This window comes from Cyrtonyx montezumae, unplaced genomic scaffold, assembly GCF_038088225.1.
Source record: "Cyrtonyx montezumae isolate F1298 unplaced genomic scaffold, pur_monq_1.0 scaffold_17, whole genome shotgun sequence".
NCBI classification, from domain to species: Eukaryota; Metazoa; Chordata; class Aves; order Galliformes; family Odontophoridae; genus Cyrtonyx; species Cyrtonyx montezumae.
Genome location: NW_027071903.1, coordinates 28,934,194 through 28,953,173, shown reverse-complemented (window position 1 = coordinate 28,953,173; position 18,980 = coordinate 28,934,194). Strand labels below are relative to the sequence as shown.

At 53.5% G+C, this 18,980-nt stretch overlaps 1 long non-coding RNA gene across 4 annotated transcripts in view; it reads left to right on the top strand.

Annotated features, from left to right (window-relative positions):
• The window catches only part of LOC136047263 (uncharacterized), a 37,923-nt gene that overhangs the window by 4,472 nt on the left and 14,471 nt on the right, over positions 1 to 18,980 (top strand). For 2 of the 4 annotated variants that reach the window (XR_010622072.1, XR_010622070.1), the window contains exon 2: positions 11,043 to 11,112. This is a non-coding gene — a long non-coding RNA (uncharacterized LOC136047263). Of the gene's footprint in view, positions 1 to 2,410; positions 2,429 to 10,895; positions 11,113 to 18,980 lie in introns of those variants that run through there. The other 2 variants (XR_010622071.1, XR_010622069.1) reach the window with 2 other exon arrangements.

Below are 18,980 nucleotides of genomic sequence, written 5' to 3'. Positions count from 1 at the left end.
CCATTTTGTGCGCTTAAATTGCGCCCGAAATAAATAAATAATAATAATAATAATAAAATAATAATAATAATAAACTAAAAAAAAAAAAAACCAAAACGTTTAAGCAATGCCGATAACCGCTTAAACGCAGACAGCGATTTTTCTCGCGGGCCTCTCCCCGCACGGAGCGGGCCGAGCCGAGCGAGGCGTTGCCGAATGAAGCAGGAATAAAAATATATATATACAGACATACGTGATTCCGCGAGGATAAATCGCGTCCTTCACCCGGCGGACAGGGGGCCCCGCTCCCCGGCCTCGGTGCGGGGACAGCGGGGACAACGGGGCCGGAGGAGGGGGGAGGCGGCCGGAGGGCATCCGTGGGGAGGACGGGGCCGCCCCCGGGGGGGGAAACTGAGGCCGGGCCGCGGACTGCGGCAGCGCTCGGTCCTTCTGCCCCGCGCTGCCCCGCGGGGGGTGCACCTTCCCCCCACCCCACGCGGGGAGCGCAGAGACGGCGATCGCCGTCACGGTGGTCGCAGTAAATGAGGGGAAAATCCGGAGCCGGAAAAATGAAGCAGATCCGATTGGTAGCAATTTTTTTTTTTTCTCCCCCTCTTTCTCCAGGGCTGATTAAAATAGCCACAGCCGAACCCCTCCCGAGCGGCTCGGGGCCGCGGGAATGGCTCCGAGGGGCTGAGGAAGGAGCGGAGATTTGCCCCCGGCCGCCGCAGGGCCGTCGGGGCGGCGGGGCACCCCCGGGCCCCGGTTCTCGTTAGGGAGAGGCGGCCGGGAGCCGGGAGCCCGGCGCTGCGTGCCGAGCTGGCAGCTCCGCTCCTACAGCTTTTAGCCTAATTGAGCTCGCCCATTTTATTTCTTCCCTTTTGATTTTATTTTATTATTCTGCTTTATTTATTTCATTTTTTTAAGGAGGAGAGGAAAGGGATAAATCACCCGAGCGGAGCGCGGGCGGCACTGGGAGCCGTGGCCGTTCCCGCAGCGTTCGCTCCGTCCCCGTCTCCCCCTTTCCTCCGAAGGTCACGTTTGAGTTGAGCCCCGGATTTAAAGGGAAGCGAGGTTTAGGAGAGGAGACGGATTATTCTGTGGGTTTTTTCTTTCTTTTTCTTTCTTTCTTTTTTTCTTTTTTTTTTTTTACCCGCATTATTTATTTATTTCGCGGTGTAGGTCAGATCAGCGCCTCAGATAAGCGTATTTCCCTCCTGGCATTTGGTTATTATTCTCACCGTTGTTATTATTTGTATGCGCCGGATTTGTCACTACAACGCGTACGGCGCTGACAACCCGCGAGGGAAACAGCGAAACGCGGAGGGGAAATAATTAATATGGGGGAGAAAGGGGCGTCGAGGGGATCCGTGCGGGCTCGCAGCTCGTCCTCAGCCCGGAGCTCATCGGGACGGGGCCCTTCGGGGCAAAGCACGGACGGGGCGGGCGCTGCGGGGCTGAGGGAGGGCAGAGGCGTCGCGGGGCAGGAAGAAAAAGAGATGGGGAGGTGGAGGGAAAATGTAGGGAAAGGGGCTAGGAAAAGGACGGGGACAGGGGGAAGGGAGAGCTAAGGGCGGGGAGAAAGGAGAAGTCCGCTGCAGGGCCGTGCAGGGGGTGTCGCCCGCCGAGGGGACACTGAGAGGGGAGGGGGGGGGTGGAAACTGCAGCGCAGCCCCCAGAACAAGAGCGGAGGGGCGGCTCGCCGGGAGGAGGGAGGAAGGTCCCGGGGCGCCGCGAGTTTTGGGGGGGGGGGAGGGGGGTGTCCCGAGCCGAGCCGAGCCGAGCCGAGCCGGTCCACGAGAGCCCGCCCCGTCCTGCCCGCCCCGTCCAGCGGGGCTCAGCCGGGCCGGGCCGCGAAAGCGCGGGAAAGGGGGCGCTGATTTAAATGCGGGCCGGTGATTGGCTGAGCGAGGCGTGACGTCACTTCCCAAAGGGGGCGATTACCATGCGAGGGGAGTAGAAGTTGGGCAGCGGGGCGGGAGCGCGAGTGCCGCTGCCGGGTCGGTACCGCGCCGGGCTCGGCTCCGCGGGCTCCGCGCTGCCCGCCGCTCTGCGTCCGCCTCGCAGCGCCGCTCCGTCTCTGCTCCGCATATTCATCCTTATTTTTATTTTTTTTTCTCTTTTTATTTTATTTTATTTTATTTATTTTTTTTGTCTCCGTGGTTCCCCGGTGGCAGATCCCGGCCGCTCTGCCCCGGCCGTGCGCCTTCGCCCTCCCCTCCCCCCCGCCCCGCACCCGACGGACGGCAGCCCCCGACGGAGGGATGTTTCTGTCTTTGGTTATCTAGCTGTATGAGTGTTGTGGAGCCATCATAAAGCTAGATAACCGAAAGTAGAAATGACTTCCAGACCTGCGCGCCGGGGGGGAAGAGGCTGCAGCAGCACCGGCGGCCCCGCAGCCCTCAGCAGCCCCGCCCGCCGCTCTCCGCCCGCCACCTCGGGGCTCCAGGTAAGCGCCCGCCCCGTCGGGCCGCTCCGCCGCGCTCCGGGCAGCGGTACCCGCGGCTTCGCGGCACCGGGCGGGAGGGACGGGGGAGCCCCGTGCACACGCGGTCAGCGCCAGGTACGTGGGAGCGGGCAGCGTGCTGGGAGAGACGAGCCCTCTGGGCTGCGCTGCTAACAAAGCCCCCCCTCCTCCCCCCCTACACTCCTCCCGGCGCAGGTTGTGGTCAGACCTCGATAAAAACCCTCTTCGTGGTATTTTACTCTGTCCTCCTTCCTATTTCTTCTCCGTCTTTATTATTTATTTATTTGTATATCCTTTTTTCTGCTTTGGGCTCGATCCCGACCTCCCGTAGAAGGCCAACTTGGTGTTCGTGCCTTCACTTTCCCTTGTGAGTTCGCTGTTGCCGAGGAGGTCTGCGGGGGGGTGAGGGGGGGATCCCCAGGACGGGACCCGCAGCTCGGTGCTCCCCTCCGGCAGCGCAGGCACAGAACCTCCCGCACCACCGCCGCGACCCCCAGAAGTTGGAGCGTAATATGTATTACGATGTCTGGCAAATAATGGGGGGGGGGGAAGAAAGAAAGGAAAAAAAAAAAAAGCAATTGGCAAATCTGCATTCCGTTCCCATGGCGACACAAAGCACCGCGCTCTCCGCCGAGCCGCCCCGGCACGTTTTTGCAGGCGGTGTGGGGTGAACATCCCCGGTCGGGGTCGGGGTCCCTGGGTGCTCTGTGGGGCACTCATGGGGTATGGCCGCCGTCCCTCGCCCGGTGCTCGAGGGGACGGTCCCTGCGCCCTCGGGGGCCGTGATCGCCCCCGGGGTGTGGAGGGGTGGGGGGTGCAGAGGGAGCGGTCCCCACCGCCCTCCCGGGGCTGTTCGCTGCCCCCGCGGTGCGGGAGAGGAGCGAGATGGGCAGGACGCTGCCGCGCTTCCTCCGCTCGCGCGTGTGGGTGCGGGTGTCCGGCCCCTTCCTTTTGGCAGAAGGGAGAGGGCAGCACCGGGGCCTGAGCCCACGCCCGTCTGGGCGCAGGAGAGCGAAAACTGGAAGCTCCGCGCTGCCCGGGGGCCCCGCACCGTCCCCGGCGCAGGGCCGGCATCGGCCGCCGCGGAGACCCCTTCCAGGGCCAAAGCACCGCCGTAACCCCGTCAGGAGAAAGGATCTCAGCCCCAATTCGGCTGTACCGTGGGAAAGCAAAGTTGCGAGGAGCGCTGTTAATAGAGATTCTAATGAGGAGTCATTGGAGAAATTAAAAAGGGGCAGAGAGAGAGACGGCGGCGGCAGCGCTCATTCCGCAGGAAACCTCCCAGGGAAAGGCAGCGTGAGCGGGAGCGCTGAGAAGCATGAAGGCCTGGAATTAGACTATCATTTAGAAAGCGTTACTAATCTGAAGTTACAGCGGTAATTCCGTGATTTGCTGGGTCCCACACGCAGCGCCAGAATTAAAGATACGGATTTTGGAGGAATGGAACTCAACGGCGGCTCCGCGGCTCGGCGAGCGCCGAACGAATCATTCATTCCTAAGGCAGCGAAAGACGTGTCATTAGGAGCCGACCTCCTCCTCTCCATCTGGAATATGCATGCTCGATGCAACCCCAGAATCTGTGGAGGAGCTCGGAGGTGGGAGGAGGGGACGTAGCCCTTCCGCTCCTCCGTTGCGTTGGTTATTTTTAAGACATAATTTTCCAATTATTTGCACAATATTGTGTTTGGTGCCCCCGTTCCTCTGTTTATTCATTTTCCCCTCCTGTGTGATAGCAGCGAGTCAGGTGCGGGCGTTGCGGTGGAGATGCTTTAAAACTGGAGCGAACAAAGCGAGCAAGGTGCTTGATGAATGCATTTATTCCGGAGTAATGATTTGATGGGGGATGGAAGAAAGAAACATTCAAATTCCTAATGAATGTAATTCAGGGGGAAGCGTTGGAGCGGTGGTGGAGGAGAGCTGCGTGCTGGAGTGCTGCTGCGTGGCACAGCGCGGGGGGTACTGCTGTCCCCCGGCTTTTGTAGTGGCAAAAGGTGGATGTTTAACAAGAAAATCCAAGGGAAAAAAGCACATGTGTATGTATGCGTATATATATACACGCAGATAATAAATGTGTGTGTATGAATGCATAGGTGACGTATGGAATAAAATGGAAGTGTGGCGATTGGGGTGTGCATGTGAACTCCTACAAAGGATGAGGTGAGCCCTGTCGCCTTGGGCCTGGTGCTCGCACACCACCCTCAGCTCCCACGTTTTCCCTCCCCGAAGCCCCCTGCTCTCAGCTGGTTGTCCAGGTGCTTTGTGGGCTCTGGGGATGGTCCGTGTATCCCAGAGCTGTTCCCCCAAAGCAGGCTTGAGGCAGGGATGGAGCACTTGGCCCTTTATGTTCCAGGCAAGAAGAGCTGTGCTCGCATTCTTGGTGGGGCTCTTCGTTTTCACCCTGGGAGTTGGCAGTGAGGGTGCACCCATCCACATCACAGTGTGCAGCCTGGTGCTGCTTCTCCTCTTTCTGCCCTCTGTTGGGCTGCTGACCCACCTCCTTTGGGCGTGGGATGGATTTTGGTGAGCAGGGCCACACCTGAAGCATCCTAGCAGCCTGCTGCTGCTCAGCCCTGCGCCCTGCTGGTGTCGGTGCCAGCCTCATCCTTCCCCCCAAATCCAGAAGGAGGATGCCTGCTGGTGCCCCATCAGCTGTGGGGCGGTGCAGTGCTGCGGGCAGGGAGCAGAGTATGGCTCCCAGGTCCCTCCTTGCTGTAGGTGGCGGTCCCTTTGCAGAGGTTCAGGGTGCGGTGTAGGTGGGGTGAGGCCTCCGAGGCCGGGTGTGATGTCTTTGTTCTTCAGCAGTGCTGGGGGTGGGCAGAGGGAGATGGGGATGTAAGGATCCGTGCGCGTGTGCCTCGGGGGTAAGTGGAAAACGCCGTTAGGGGATCGTTGCCATAGGGCATCGCTTGCTCAAACACTTTTCTTTATTTCTCTTCCCCAAAACTTCTCCCCTTGCAGTGGGATGGGCTCATGGGTTTGTACCCGGTGCCCAACCCGTGCGGCCCCGAGTGGGTGGGGACGGGGCTGCCCGGTGCCTGCTGCTCCAACAAGCTGCTGTGAATGGAGGCAGGGCCGCTTGGTTATGGATGAGATCCCATCAATGGGCATTTTTGTGGAATGGCCTGGCGATGGCTGGCGTGGAGCTGGAGGCCTGGCTCTGCCGCTCCTTTTGTCTCCCTGGTTCATCGCGTGCTGCCTGCACCCACCTGCCCTTGTGGCCCGGCTGTGTCCGTGCCGTGGGGCTGTGCTCGAGGCCCTGCCCGGGTTTGCGGTGTGCAGCTCCTGTCCCCTCAGTGCAGGGTGCTCGGTGAGTACCAGGTGCTGATTTGGCACCGGGAGCTTTTTGGAGCTGTGAGCATGAAGGTGTTTGCATCTCACACGTGGTGCAGGTGCCACGTGTCACCTGAGTGCTTTGTCACCCCAAATCCTCACGAGCTGTTGGGGTCGGTGGTGTGAGATGGGGACGCTGCCAGCTTCCCTCTGCCACCCTGCCCGGGTTGGTGTGCCACATTTTCAGTGTTTCTCGCCCCAAAAATGTTGGCAGAAGTGAGGCAACGGCGCTCCGGGTGCTGCATCTGTATTTGTTCAGTGGCTCAGGTTGGGTTTAGGGGCATTTGGCTGCACTGCTCAGGAATGGAGGTAAAAAAAGAAAACGGGCTGGGGAGGAAAGCACACAATCTCCGTCAGTTAGCCGTCTCTTGGAAACTCGGCTTGCTGTTCCTATAGAGGCTTTCTCTTTTCCTTCGCCCTGGTCTGGCCTTAAGTACCACTTTAAGTGGGCTTTGCTCATTCACATCCAGGCTCCTTAGAGCAATTGAGCCCGCGGGGGTTTGAAAAGAAGGGACAGTCCCTCAATGGCAGGACCTTGGGCCAGGCTAATTGGTTTTGGTTCAAGGGGATACTGGATTTGTGAAAAGCCCAAAGCCATCTTTCCCACGCCAAATCCCGGCCCTTCAGAGGGGGAAGTGAGGGGTGCCAGGTGGGGAAGGGGCTGAAAGAAGGGTGATGTGCTCGGAGCTCCATCACTGCCCCAACACCCACTGGCCCCAGCAGGGGCGGGCACCCTGCAGTGGCACAGGAAACTCCGTGCCACTCCGTGGAAGCATCCCGCTTTCATTAAAGCCTGGCATCAAGGCTGCCTCAGAGATGCTGGGAGGAGCAGAAGGATGGGACCTGGGGAAAGCTGGCAGCACCAAGTTGCTTGTGTGCGTCTTTTATGTCTCATTTTGCTTTGGGATTTTATTCCCCCCCCCCCTTACGCTGAATCTCTCTGGCACCATTCCAGCAGTCCCATGACCTTTACTCTCCCAGATCCATAAAAACCACTTAATTATTAGGCCGAAAATCAAGGCTTGGAAACAAAGCCAGCTTATGGGACCATCATTTCTTGATGTATTTCCTGCGAGGACATATTTCTGGGCACCTTCAGAGCCATGCACACAGCGTGTTGGATATATCAAGGCATTATTTATTGAGGAAGTCTTCACACTCCCTCATCTGTTATAATTAACTGATGACATTTTTTTCTTAGGTTCAAAATATGGTGAAAAAGTATAATTAGCGTGAAGCTGAGGCACTGCATTAAAATGTCTCCTATAGTTAATGTAAGATCGTGCCGCTATTTATTATAGGAGGGGTTGGCTCTGACCTCTGTGTTGCCTAACACTTTTTATTGTAAAGATTCTTGAACTTTTTTTTTCTCTTTTTGAGACCCTCTGACACTCCCATTGTTTGCTGCGGGCCCTTGAAATTCGGCGGGGGGAAGCTGTTCGGCGAGAGCGATGCCTATTCTTTGTCCCCTAAATTCCTTTCAGGTTTAGCTGAATTATGAATCATTCAGAATCGCAATTTCCCTTCGGTTGCCTCTTTGAGGCGGGGGTTTGGGGGGGTGGTGGGGGAAATAAACACGTTGTTTCTCTGGAATAATAATCGCAACAAACCAGGAGCACGGTGCCCTGGCACAGCTGGCTTGGGTGGAAGAACCATCACGACCGCCTCTATGAGTCCCCTCCGCATCCAACCGATCCGTGCCCCAATCTCTCGGTGCTGAACTCCTCCAGGTCCCGGTGCTGGGAGGAGAAAAAAAAATTGCATTTGTGTGCATGGGTCCTGGCAGCCCCAGCGGTTCGCCTTCCTGCACCACCGACCCCGGGAGAGCAGCCTTCTGCCGCTGCCAGATAACATTAGCTCTGTATTTCATAGTGGCAGAAATCTGTGCCGAGGCTCCGGGCTCGAAATCCCTCTCCCCGCAATGAGCATGGGGCGGAGGGAGGGGAATTCGCTACACTTGCGTACAATTGTTTTTGGGTGGGTTTTTTTTTTTTTTCCTTCTTTTTGCTTATATAAACAATGTATTATTTATTAGGCATAAATAATACATTTTCTGTATGTTTAGAATGCACGTGATTTCTGCAGATTAAAAATGTACGGGGTTTAAGGCACCGAACCAAGCGCTCGCAGGTCGGGTATGTGACTGTGATCTGGATGTAGGGTGTAATTCTGCCTCTGCTGCCTGTGCCCGTCTCGGGCTGTGTTGAGTCGGTCGCAGCCTGTTTTATGGCTCGTTCCCTCTTTCCCCAGTCGGGGTAGCTGCACGGTGAGGTGGAATTGAGGTTGCACGGACAGCTGTAAATTGAGCATTTCCTAACTCGTGAAGTGCTTGAGCATGGAGTTCAAATGAGGCCTTTTCAGGGTTGGGTTTCTGCATGTGGCGTTAACGGCGTTGGTAGGGGATGAAAAATGTGGGGGTAGAGATGCCGTAGAACAGCAGAGCCCAATCGGACTATTGAAAGCGCTCTTTGAATAGGTGGGGGAGTCAACAGAGCCTACACTTGATGTGAGCTCAATGGCCAAGAAGATGTCTCCAAGCTGAAAGGGGGAAGCCTTTGTTCACCCAGCACCAGCCTCGATGTTTTCTTTGCCTTTGGCTTTGCCTCACTCGCTCCTAGGGAAGTTCGGGCTCCTTCTCTTGAGGGATCTTCATTGTGTTAACCCAATTACACGTGGGAAAGCCGGCGTGGCCCTGGGAGGGTGCACACGCGCGTGCTCCTGGCATCACACCTCCCGACGTGCGCTGCCTGGGTCGTCGCCTCGCATGCTCCTTCCTCCCATGCAGCACATGCTGGAGGGAAAAGGGAGGCCTTTGTGCATTACATGGGAGATTAAATGTCTTTTTTTTAACTGCTGGAAGAATTTCCTCCACTTTCCTTGGGAGGTGATGGTGTGCAATGTGGATTTCTTTGCTGGAGATGGCTTTCTATTTCCTTTTCTTTGTTTCCTGGGAATTCTCTTCATTCTGACTTGCAATATCTACGAGGACACGTTTGGCTCTCTCTGTTTTATAGCAGAGAGGACTCCAGCAATTGTTGGCCTTGTGGGTTCCTGGAGCCTGGCTCCTGCTACAGGGGCTGCTCCCGCGCCGTGTTGGGGTTTCCATTGTGTGGATTCTGACCGCTGTTCCATGAGCATCTTCTTCATAACTTTCCCCCTCTCTTCCACATCTCAGTTCAGCAAAGGGCCTGTCTATCTGGATGCAGGCAATAAACGTCTGTTCTCACCCTGACTTCTGTTAATGAGATAGAGACAGGTAAGCATCACACATACCAACTTTCCTGCTCTCAGCAACATCAAGGAAACGGTGACAAGCTATTAATGGAAAGTGATGGTCTGGGTGCTAATTAGTGCTTCCTTTTCAACTTTTACCTCCATGTCTTCATGATGCCCATCCCAGCCTCTCCTTTCTCCTTGCATCCCTTTGTTTCCAGCACGTTTCTTGTTCACCACACACATCCCATCTTGAACAGGCTTCTCTGTTCTTTTCTACCAATTGTTTGCTGCATCTCTTCATTCTCTTTTTGTGCCCTTTTTTTCCCTTATTGCTGCCTGAACCTCCTTTCTCAAAAATAAATAAATAAATAAAGAGCACGATATTGTGGTGGGGTCCTGAGATCTTGGGGATGGGGCCATGCAAAGTTGGTCATGAGTTTCTTGTCTTCATCACTGGGCTGTGATACCTGCTTGTGGCACTGGTGCACAGGGTCACGTCACCCTGGGGATGTGAGGTCAGAGATCTGTCCCCTCTTCCCACAGGTGATGCTGTGGGGAGTCTCCCACCATCTCGCTGGTCACGGAGCAATTAGTATTTAAAGCAGATCCAATGGTGATGCCCAGAGGTGGAGTGGGATGGCTCTCTGCCGCATGAGCCTGTAGGAAATGACCAGTTCTGCTAAACCTTAAGTGCTCTCACTTGTCACCAGGTCCAGAAGGGGCTCTTTATTTTCCATCTCCACCCCAACCCCTGCTGCTGCAGCAGTGTGATGCCTGGCCTCAGCTTGGTGCCCATTCTCTCCCATCTTCTAGGCTGTCTGGCTTCCCCGAGGACCTGACCATCCCCTCCTCACTGTTTTCACATGGGCTGTGCTTTTCCTGCTGCCAGGCGCGTCCCACAGAGCCGCCTAATCTGCCCCTGTCATTCCCAGTCACAGGCTCGGCACACACTGTAGCGTTGTGGGGAACACTTGCAGGGCAGCTACGGTTTGCATATTAGCTAATTAATTTTCATGACCAAAAGATGCTGCCTGGTCTCCTGTTTATACTCCTCGCCGCTCCCCTCTTCCTCTCCTTGCTGACACACACACACGAGACGACACATCTCCTCCGAACATCAGCATCCTTCCGCAGCCTTGCGATGAGAGTGGTTATTCTGTTGGCTTGTCAAACGCGGGTTTCCCAGCTTCATGGTACACAGGGGCCCCCTGTTTCACATTTGCTGATTCTTATTAGACCCAGCGCGCGAGGGCCCCGTCTCTCCCAGCAAAGCACCGCGCTGCATCCCATCCATAAATCCAAGCCTGGAACAAAGCCTCCTCTACCCTGCCCCATATTTCTACCCAGCCTGCCCGCTTTCCCCTCTCTCTCTCCCTTTCTCTTTCTCTCCCCCTCTCCCATGCTGAAGGTTTCCTAGTGCCAGGGAGATATGATAATTCTTGTGAAGAGAGCATGAAATGCCTCTGCTCTTTGTGTCTGTTTAATTCAATGAGAATCCCAGCCCCAGATGTCATGAATGGTGGGCTTTGTGCTGGCCCTTCCTAAGCCCTAACCGCCAGCCCTGCTCTCTGTCTTTCTTGTTTCCCACCACTGGATACTGATTAACAAACTAAATTATTTTTCCTCCCTAATGATGTTTTCCCACTTTGCCCACCAGGCTGGAAGAAGCCACGGGGAGGAAGGAGTTTGTGCAAAGGATGAGATAGCCAGGGAGAAAATTAAAGAGACAGTGTTGCTCTCTGGGCTCTGGCAGTGCAGGTCCGCTCGGCTTTATTTCCTTATTAGAGGACATGGTCGTGTCTGGCTGTATTTTATGTGGCTGTGTGTATTTCAGCCAAGGGGATGGGCTCGAAAGCATCTGTGCAAGGTGTGCTCTGAAGCATGCCAAGGTCCGTAACTCACTCGCAATTGTGTGCACGAGTTTGCAGGGTCCCAAATTTAAGGTCTCTTTTTGAGCCCTTTCTTTGTGAGTGATGTTTGGTAATTACTTAATATCCATACGTGGAGGAGCTGCTTTCTAATTGAGACAAATTCTCTTTTCCTTAATCAGAGCTGACTCCGAGTTCGTGGAGCAGGATGCCTTGGGAAGGGCTGGGACATCTCCACCTGAGCGAGGAGAGGTGAGTCCCTGGGAGTCATGCTGAAGGACTGAGTCCCTCTGTGCAATGGGAGGGCAGCTCTTTTACCTGATCCCTCCCTCCTGCAGCCAGATTTCCCAGTGAGGCTATTGAACCAGGGCCAGTTGTTAGCTGCTGCTAGACAAGGCCAGTGGTGACAACCCAGTGAGCCTGGATGGAGCTGGAAGCAGGCAGCCAAGGCAGACTGTGCAAAACCTACCTGCTTTCCAGAGCCCAGCAGTGCTCCTCACCAGGCACAGACAAGGCTGTGGGCAGCAAATGCTGTCCTGGAGCTGGGAGAGAGGGTGGGTGCAAACCTGTGAGAGCAGGAAAAGCGGTAGGGAGGAAGAGAGCCTTACAGCAAAAACGGAGGGATTGAACGGTGTAATTGGGAGGTGGTAAGAGAGATGTAGCTGGGAGTCATTGAGGCGGGCAGTTGGTTTGGCATTTTGTTTTTGTTTGTTGCTCCTTGGTTTAGATGCAGAGAATAGCAGAGAAAAGGGTGTTGCTTGTCTGCACCCACCGAGCACAGCCACTGCATACAGCACAGTACCGCCTTGTGTACGGCCTTTGCTTCCCACCGCAGTCACATCTGACCCTTATTACTTCTGCAAGGTAGAACAAGGCAGGAAAAATGGCTGTGCAGTGAGTTTCTTCATGTGCCAGGATTTATTAAGAACAATAGGGGAAATCAATCCATCTATGTAGAATACATCGCAGGCTGCAATGGGATAAAGCATTTATTCCGCTCTTGAAGGGTAGAGCTATAACTCATGGGAGGCAAAACCCTTAGTGCTCCGGAGTCCCTTCCCTTCATGTGTGCAAAGAAATGCTTTAGCCCATGGCAACCTACCCGCTATTGAATTTGTGTGGAGGATCTGCTGCCCTTCCCCTCCGCCGGCCCCTTTTTGGAAGGCGAGTCACTCATTAAAACACACCTCTGGAAAACGAAGGGGCTGTCTGTTCGAAGGCATCTCTTCATCTCGGCTTTATTTAAAACAGAAGGGGAGAGAATAGAAATGTCTTGGTGACGTAAAAGTAACCCCCCACCAATTTGGAACAGAGAGATTAAACCGGTGCAGGTTTTGCTGCAACTTTCTGCTGATGCCCAAGGACCAGGCACAGCAATTACAGCAGTGAGGGACAGGTTGGGTACTGTGGCAAGGCAAGCTGATGCCAGGGAGGGCCATGTGCTGTGGCTGAGTGTGTCCAGTGCTGGGTAGCTAAATGTGTGTCTCTGTATGTAAGTACTACCCTGTGCCCGGCTCTGCAGCTCTCGGTAGACGACATGCAGAGCAAAGACTGGAGCAGTAGTTAGCAGGGGCAAAAGGTGACTGGGATTTGTCATAATCTTTCTGGGTGTGTGAGAGTCTGAAGGCGGGGGGGGGGGCATTAATAGTGAAATGGTATTTTCACTAAGCCTATTTTCACTGGGTCTAATCTATCTTGTGGGAAGAGGATCTCTTCAATAGGGCAGACCCAGCAAGGCTCATGAGCTGTTTGGAGGGGGTCTGGAGAGCTGAGGAGCATGGGCAGGGGGAGGCGTAGCAATTGAGTGGACGCATGTCAGACGGTCTTCCTCAACAGAGATGACTTGGTAGGTAGCGTGCTGTTGGGCAGATGGGGTTAATTCTTACACCCAAATCAAAAGGCGACCGAGGGGGGAATGTTTTATTAATGAAAGCAGCCCTTTGTGAGTATTCCTCCTGAGGCACGTTCCCTCCACCCGCTGCCTTCCCCCCTGGCTGCTGTCTGGCCCTGCGTCTTGCTCGGTACCTGCTCAGCTGCCACTCACCCACTGATGGGTTTCATCAAGAAGTGTCTCAGCATGTCTGAGTCCTGGACCGGGTGAGCAAGGCCATGCAGGAGGAGAGTCAGGACCTTGGCTTAGCCAGCATGAAGAAAAGGATGTGCCATGAGCGGCAGAGCTTGGGCTCTCACAGGTTGTATGCCAGCCAGTTGCTTGCTGCACAGTCCCCTTTTGGTGGTATCCAAGAGTGAAAGACACCATGCTTTGTAGAGCACAAGGGAAAATGAAGGTCAGATGTGGGCACCTCAGTGGGTAGGGATGAAGGGGACAACTGGAGTTGGGTTGGGGAGGTTTGGAATGCCCCCTTCCCATCCAACTTCCTCGCTCTCCTCCCAAGGAATGGTCTCTAGAGAAAGGGCAGAGGAGCTGTTTCCATGCTCCAGAAAGCACTGCTGCCCGCTTCCTTGGGGGCACTGGGCAGCTTGTTGTGCCAAAGGATGGGGTTGTGTGAGGGGGAAGGGCTGCGGGCAGAGGTTATTTCTGTCGCTTTGTTAAAAATAAAACAAAAGCTGTTTTATGACAATTGATTCGGAAGAAGGAGGAAGCAGAGCTCAATTCCCAGAGCGCCTTTTAGAAAGGCTCTGCATGCGCGCGCGTGCATCGTACGTGTGTCAGAACAGAGCACCCAAGGAAGGCCAGGTCGGGAAACCTTGCACGGAAGCGGGGAAGAGACCCCGATGCATGGCTGCTTCCCTGAGGGAACCCCCGCAGGGCTAATGTTTGATCTGAGGCTCGGCTGTACTCCTCTGAAACCTTGGGATGTCAGGAGCTCAAAGGGAGCCTGGGACAGAAGAGGATGCTATTTGCATTTTCCTATGAATGCATCTATTTGTATAAATATGGTGTCTCTGTGCATGCGCACACCCCCCTGTGCATGCATTTGTTTGAAGAGCAACACGCTGTCCCCGTAGTGTTCTCCTCTTAGGGCCAGAATTGGTTAGTCTGAAATTCAGGCTCTTCCTGGAGGAGCTGTCACTCCCCTCCCTGCTCCAAATACAGCTCTGCCTATGGACACAGGAGTCCCGAGAAGTTTTGCCATGCAATAGCGGAGTTTCATTGTGGAGGATTGTGACTCCCCCTTTCAAATTTGCACAGACATCAAAAGAGTCTGGAAGGTTCAAACAGATCACAATGTAATCAAAATGCCAAGCCACCGTCTGTTTCTGCCTTTGGGTTGACAAGCAGGATTAGCACCCAAGGGAAGCAGGGTGTAATAGTGTTTCACGGGCACTGTGAACAGCCCAGAAGTGCACGGAGTACAGAAAGGTTAGCCGAAGGGCAGGTCTAGCTACAGACGCGTGGTTGGGGGGTGGATTTTAAAGCAAGGAGCTGTACGCGTACAACCTCTGTGGATATTTCCTTTAGCAGAAGCAGGACTGTCCTGTATATGCCTATGTCATGCTAGAAGCAGTTTAAGCTCAACTGGAGAAAGCCAGTCTTGGCCTGGAGTACAAGAGGAGCAATGAGCAGCAGAAGCGGTTGACCTATAGTGCTGTCATGATAATGGTGGGGCTCTCCATGTAGACAACGCCAGAGTGGAGCAGCCAGCCTGCCATCCCTTATGTTTCACTGTCTAACTGAGATGTACAACACAGCTTGTCTGCGTACGGCTGTAATCGCCCTCTTGCCTGGGTAACGTGTGCTCTGGTTCTCAGCGGAGTTGTGGAGCAGATGCCAAATTTTCAATGTGTGTCATGTGCCTATTTCGCCATGCAAATAGCCCTATCTTGGCTAAAGACACATGAAATGCTTCCTAAGTACTGCTTTTAAGTCAACAATTGCTATAGCCATCCTGAGGACAGCCCATGACCACGGTTGAGAGTTCCTCATTCAGCGTCTGATATTGCTCGCTTGGACAACTGAACAACACCAGTGTTTCCATTGTGAAGTTCCCATTAAATGGGAAACACCAGGTGTCGTTTTGTCTGTGCTGCCTGTATGATTTTACCTTTTCCTTTTATAACTGATTTTGTTTTAAGTTTGTCTTAAGTTGAGATTTAGGAATGTTGTGCATGATTTAGAGGTGCCTCTGCAGTTTTGGTTTATTCTGTTTCAGAGAGGAGAAAGGCAGGATCCCTTCAGCACCTAAAGGGGCTGTGAAGGGGGCAGGCTCTTTATCAGCGTCTCTTGTGATAGGACAAGGGGAAATGGTTTCAAACTGAAAGAGGGGAGACTTTTATTGGATGTAAGGAAGAGGTTTTTTTATAATCAGGGTGGTTAGGCAGTGGCACAGGCTGCCAGAGAGGTGGTGAGTGCCCCATCCCTGCAGACACTCCAGGTCAGGCCGGATGGGGCTCTGAGCACCTGATCAGCTGTAGGAGTCCCTGTTCAGTGCAGGGCAGTCGGACCCGATGGCCTTGAAGGTCCCCTTCAAAAAACAGTTCTATGGTTCACTCCCTATATCTGGGCAGGCCTCGGTTCCCCTCATGGTCCCAACATGGGAGCTGCGTGGCAGGACAGGCACGGCAGGAGCACAGCCGCTGCTGTGGTTACGCAGACATGGCGGTGCGCTGTGGTGATTCTCCACAAGCGCTGGGCTAAAGCCCCACGCTTGGCGCGGCCGATGAACAGCCTGGCTAAGATGGCCGCTTGCCCCTCCTGCGGGTGCGCTCAGGCCCTTGATGGTGTCTCCTTGTCTCCCTTTGTCTTCAGGGCAGCAGCGTGGCTGCCCGTGCTCCCAGGTGCCAGCTGCTGGGTGGAGGGCAGCCCGCCGGGCAGGGCGCTGAAGTAGCGTGGGCCCTGGCGGCCATTTTGAGGGAGGCGAGCGCTGCTCGTAAGATGGCCGCATGGGCACGAGGTGGGGTGCAGCGCTGCCTCGTCTTCACCACGCTGCCTCCCTCACGCCGTCCCCTCCTTATCTTGCTAATTACCAATGAAGGCAGAACAATAACGGGAGCTGGCATGCCCCAGTTCTTTCTCTGCCACCTCCTTCCTCGGGCGGAAAATCTGCACACACACACACACACATGCACATGCACACGCACCCCCGCCCGCCAGCCCCTCTGTGATATTAATTGAATTAACATACTTCCTAATTTGCCCTGTGTTTTCCGCGCGCCGTCTCCCAGCCGCCTCGTCATGGCTTATCCAACTGGTGGGGAAGGAGCGGACGCATTCTTCCCCCTCCGCTCGTTTGGTTGTATGCGAAAAATCCTTAATGACATATAAAAGGGGGTGGCGTGGGGGTGGGGATGGCGGGACAATAGCCCATGAGGGATTTGGCAGGAGACGTGCAATATTTACCGAGATAGACCATCCTTGCTGTCGTTTTGTTGGTGGATTACGATGGCCGTTTTCCCCGCGTTCCTCCATTTATTTATTTTTGTGGTGGCGGGGGGGACGCGTTGGCACGCCGCTGCTTTGTGTGCCTTGCTTCACCTATGAAAAGGACACATTAAGGTGTTTCCATAAACCCCTGGATGACAAAGAAAGCGCCTTTCTGCTCGGCTTGTAGGCAACAATGACAGAAGCCTTTAAAACCATGATTTCCCCCCCCTCACACTCCCCCCCCCCAACGATTGCAGAAGGCTTCCCCTAAAAGGAACTTAAATACATATCATTAAATCTAAAGCACTAAGCTCTGCTCCTGCTAACTATGCCATGCTTTTTGTTTCTGATAGTATTTGTCCATTGCAGAGCGTGAGCGAAGGATGCGGAGCCTCCCCCGCCTCCCTCCCTTTGTTTAAATGACAAAATGTTTCAATGTTTTTGTTTAGAAAATAAACCTTGCTGGGTTTTCTTTTTCGTTTTTTTTTTTCTTTTTTTTCTTCTTTTTTTCCCCAGCTTTTATTTTTATTTTGCATTTATCTTGGCGTGAAATCCAGGCTCCTCCTCTTCCCAGGTCTTGGGCATCCATGTTCCTCGTGATCGCTTTTCCCTCCTTTATCTGAAAACACAATGTTATTTTATAGCATTACATACCAATAATATTTTGAATTTGAGTATTTGGGGCTTCAGGATATTGCAATATTTTTTTTCTTATAAGCGATGAATGAAAAGCGATGATTTAAGTGTGTAATGCACAATACAGATGCCATGCATTGTAAATACATTTCAGGGGCATAAAATCCAACACAGAGAGCCGGTGTTCCACGAAAGCCGGGAGTCCAAAAATAACTGTAAAAATGAATTGTCTGTCAGGATGAATCTCTCAGATCCTAGCCAATATTTGCAGGGTTACAGTATACAACTGGGTTACTTAATGGCATGAATATCTCATTTTAAAATGCTGATGACAAACAAACAAACAAAAAAAAAGAGGTGAAAGAGATATTTGACTGATTATTGGGTACTGTGGATTCCCTGCATTTAATTTCATACTTAGATGCTATTTGCTTATACCATGTTTATGGGTATGTGCTTTAGCTTCATATAAATCTCTCCTGTCTGTCTGTCTCGCCGTGTTCTTTTCTCTTCTGCTATCCCATCTGCTTCTCGTGGTCCTTCTCCTGAAACCACATCACAGGACCCAATGGGGATAATGGGAATCCGCCTCTGGTCTCTATCATAAACATGCCAACATGGGCTATTGTGTTGGGAGCCGGCGGTCACCAGATGGTGCTTGGTTGCCCAGGGTCTGTGTCACTGGGTTTGGTCTCTCTGTAAGCCAACAAGCCCTGTAGTGTTGTATCCCCCCAAGATCTACCCACTCTAGTTAAAGACAGTGTAGGGACGTTGGGTGATGTACCCCAGAGAGGAGATGCATTCGGCTCTTTGTGGATGTGAGCTGCCCTTGCAGACCTAAGATTTGTTAATTCCTCCGCTCAGCTGTGTTCACCCTGTCTGCATTCACGGGAAGGAAAATCAGTGTATGCACTGGCTGTATGCACCGGGTTTGGGAAGAGAGCACAGAGAAACCTCTGCATCGGTGGGGTGCAGACTGAATCAAGACATCTCGTCATTCCTGGGCTGCCAGACAGCTCCTGAGTGTTCGCAAAAGGTCCCACTTGTGTTGGTATTGTGCAGAGCAGCTGAGCTATGGGGCTTGCCCCGTGAAAAAATGTTCAGGGGATCCAGCCAGGAGAAACTCAGGGTCAAATCCGGCTCTTCATTTGGTGCCTGCATGTTCTTGTGAGGTTCTGGCCATCGCTGTGCATGTGAGCTGCAGAGTGGGAATGAATGCAGAAATAAAGATAGAAAATAAAAACAGTGAACACAGACAGATGGAGAGAGCCTAGCATAATTACATTTAGTGGAGGGCCGCCATGAATGAAACCAATTAAAGGAGAAGCGATGCTTGTATGAGGGAGAGGGGGGAAAGACCTCTCTGTATCTTCTCAGGCATCCACCGTCCGGTGGGGGTGAGTCCCTAGGTCATGAGCGAGCTTCTGCATGCTTAGCAGGACTTTGCTTATCTGCTAGGGTGAAAGAGAAGGAAATGGGAAATGTAGGACGCTGGCAGGGCAGGAGCTGGCTTGCAGCCAGCCCCAGCCTCATGGTCCCCATTGTCTCATGGCTTTAATGCGTGCCTAGAAATCCAGTATTTAGGATTCAGGTTGCCATTGTAAAGAAGAAAGGTCGTGCTCAGCACCGCTTGGCGTGGATTCCTCAGGCAGCTCTTTTGCCTGCGTGCCCTGCACTGGGGCTGGCTTGGCAGAAAGATGTGGGTCAGGAGTATGCAGGCTGCTGTACGGTGGCTTTGTGTTTTGGAGAGGGTAGAGGAGGATGTCCAGGAAGTCACATAAGGGGTGAAGCATCAGGGCAAGTTTGCACAGGCTGAGCACGCCTTATGGATGAGCTTGGCTGAAAACCTAGCAAGCCACACTCGCTTCAGGGCCCCAGAAATTGCTGCTTTCTATCCTTCCTCCCCTCTTCTGCCATCCTGTTCTCTCGGGTGGATGCCTTCTGGGTAGAACAGCAGCTGGCAAGGCTTGGCCAGAATGGCTCTCAGGGGCATTATCACAAGGCTTGGGATTTGGGGTGTTTGTTGCCAAAGCACAGCACCTGGAATCAAGGGCTGCTTGGAAGCTTCAGTCTCACTTAAAAATAATCAAATGGTGCTAATGAGAAATGGGTTTATGGGCATCATTATTACAGGGAAGACTCGGGAAACAAGACAGAG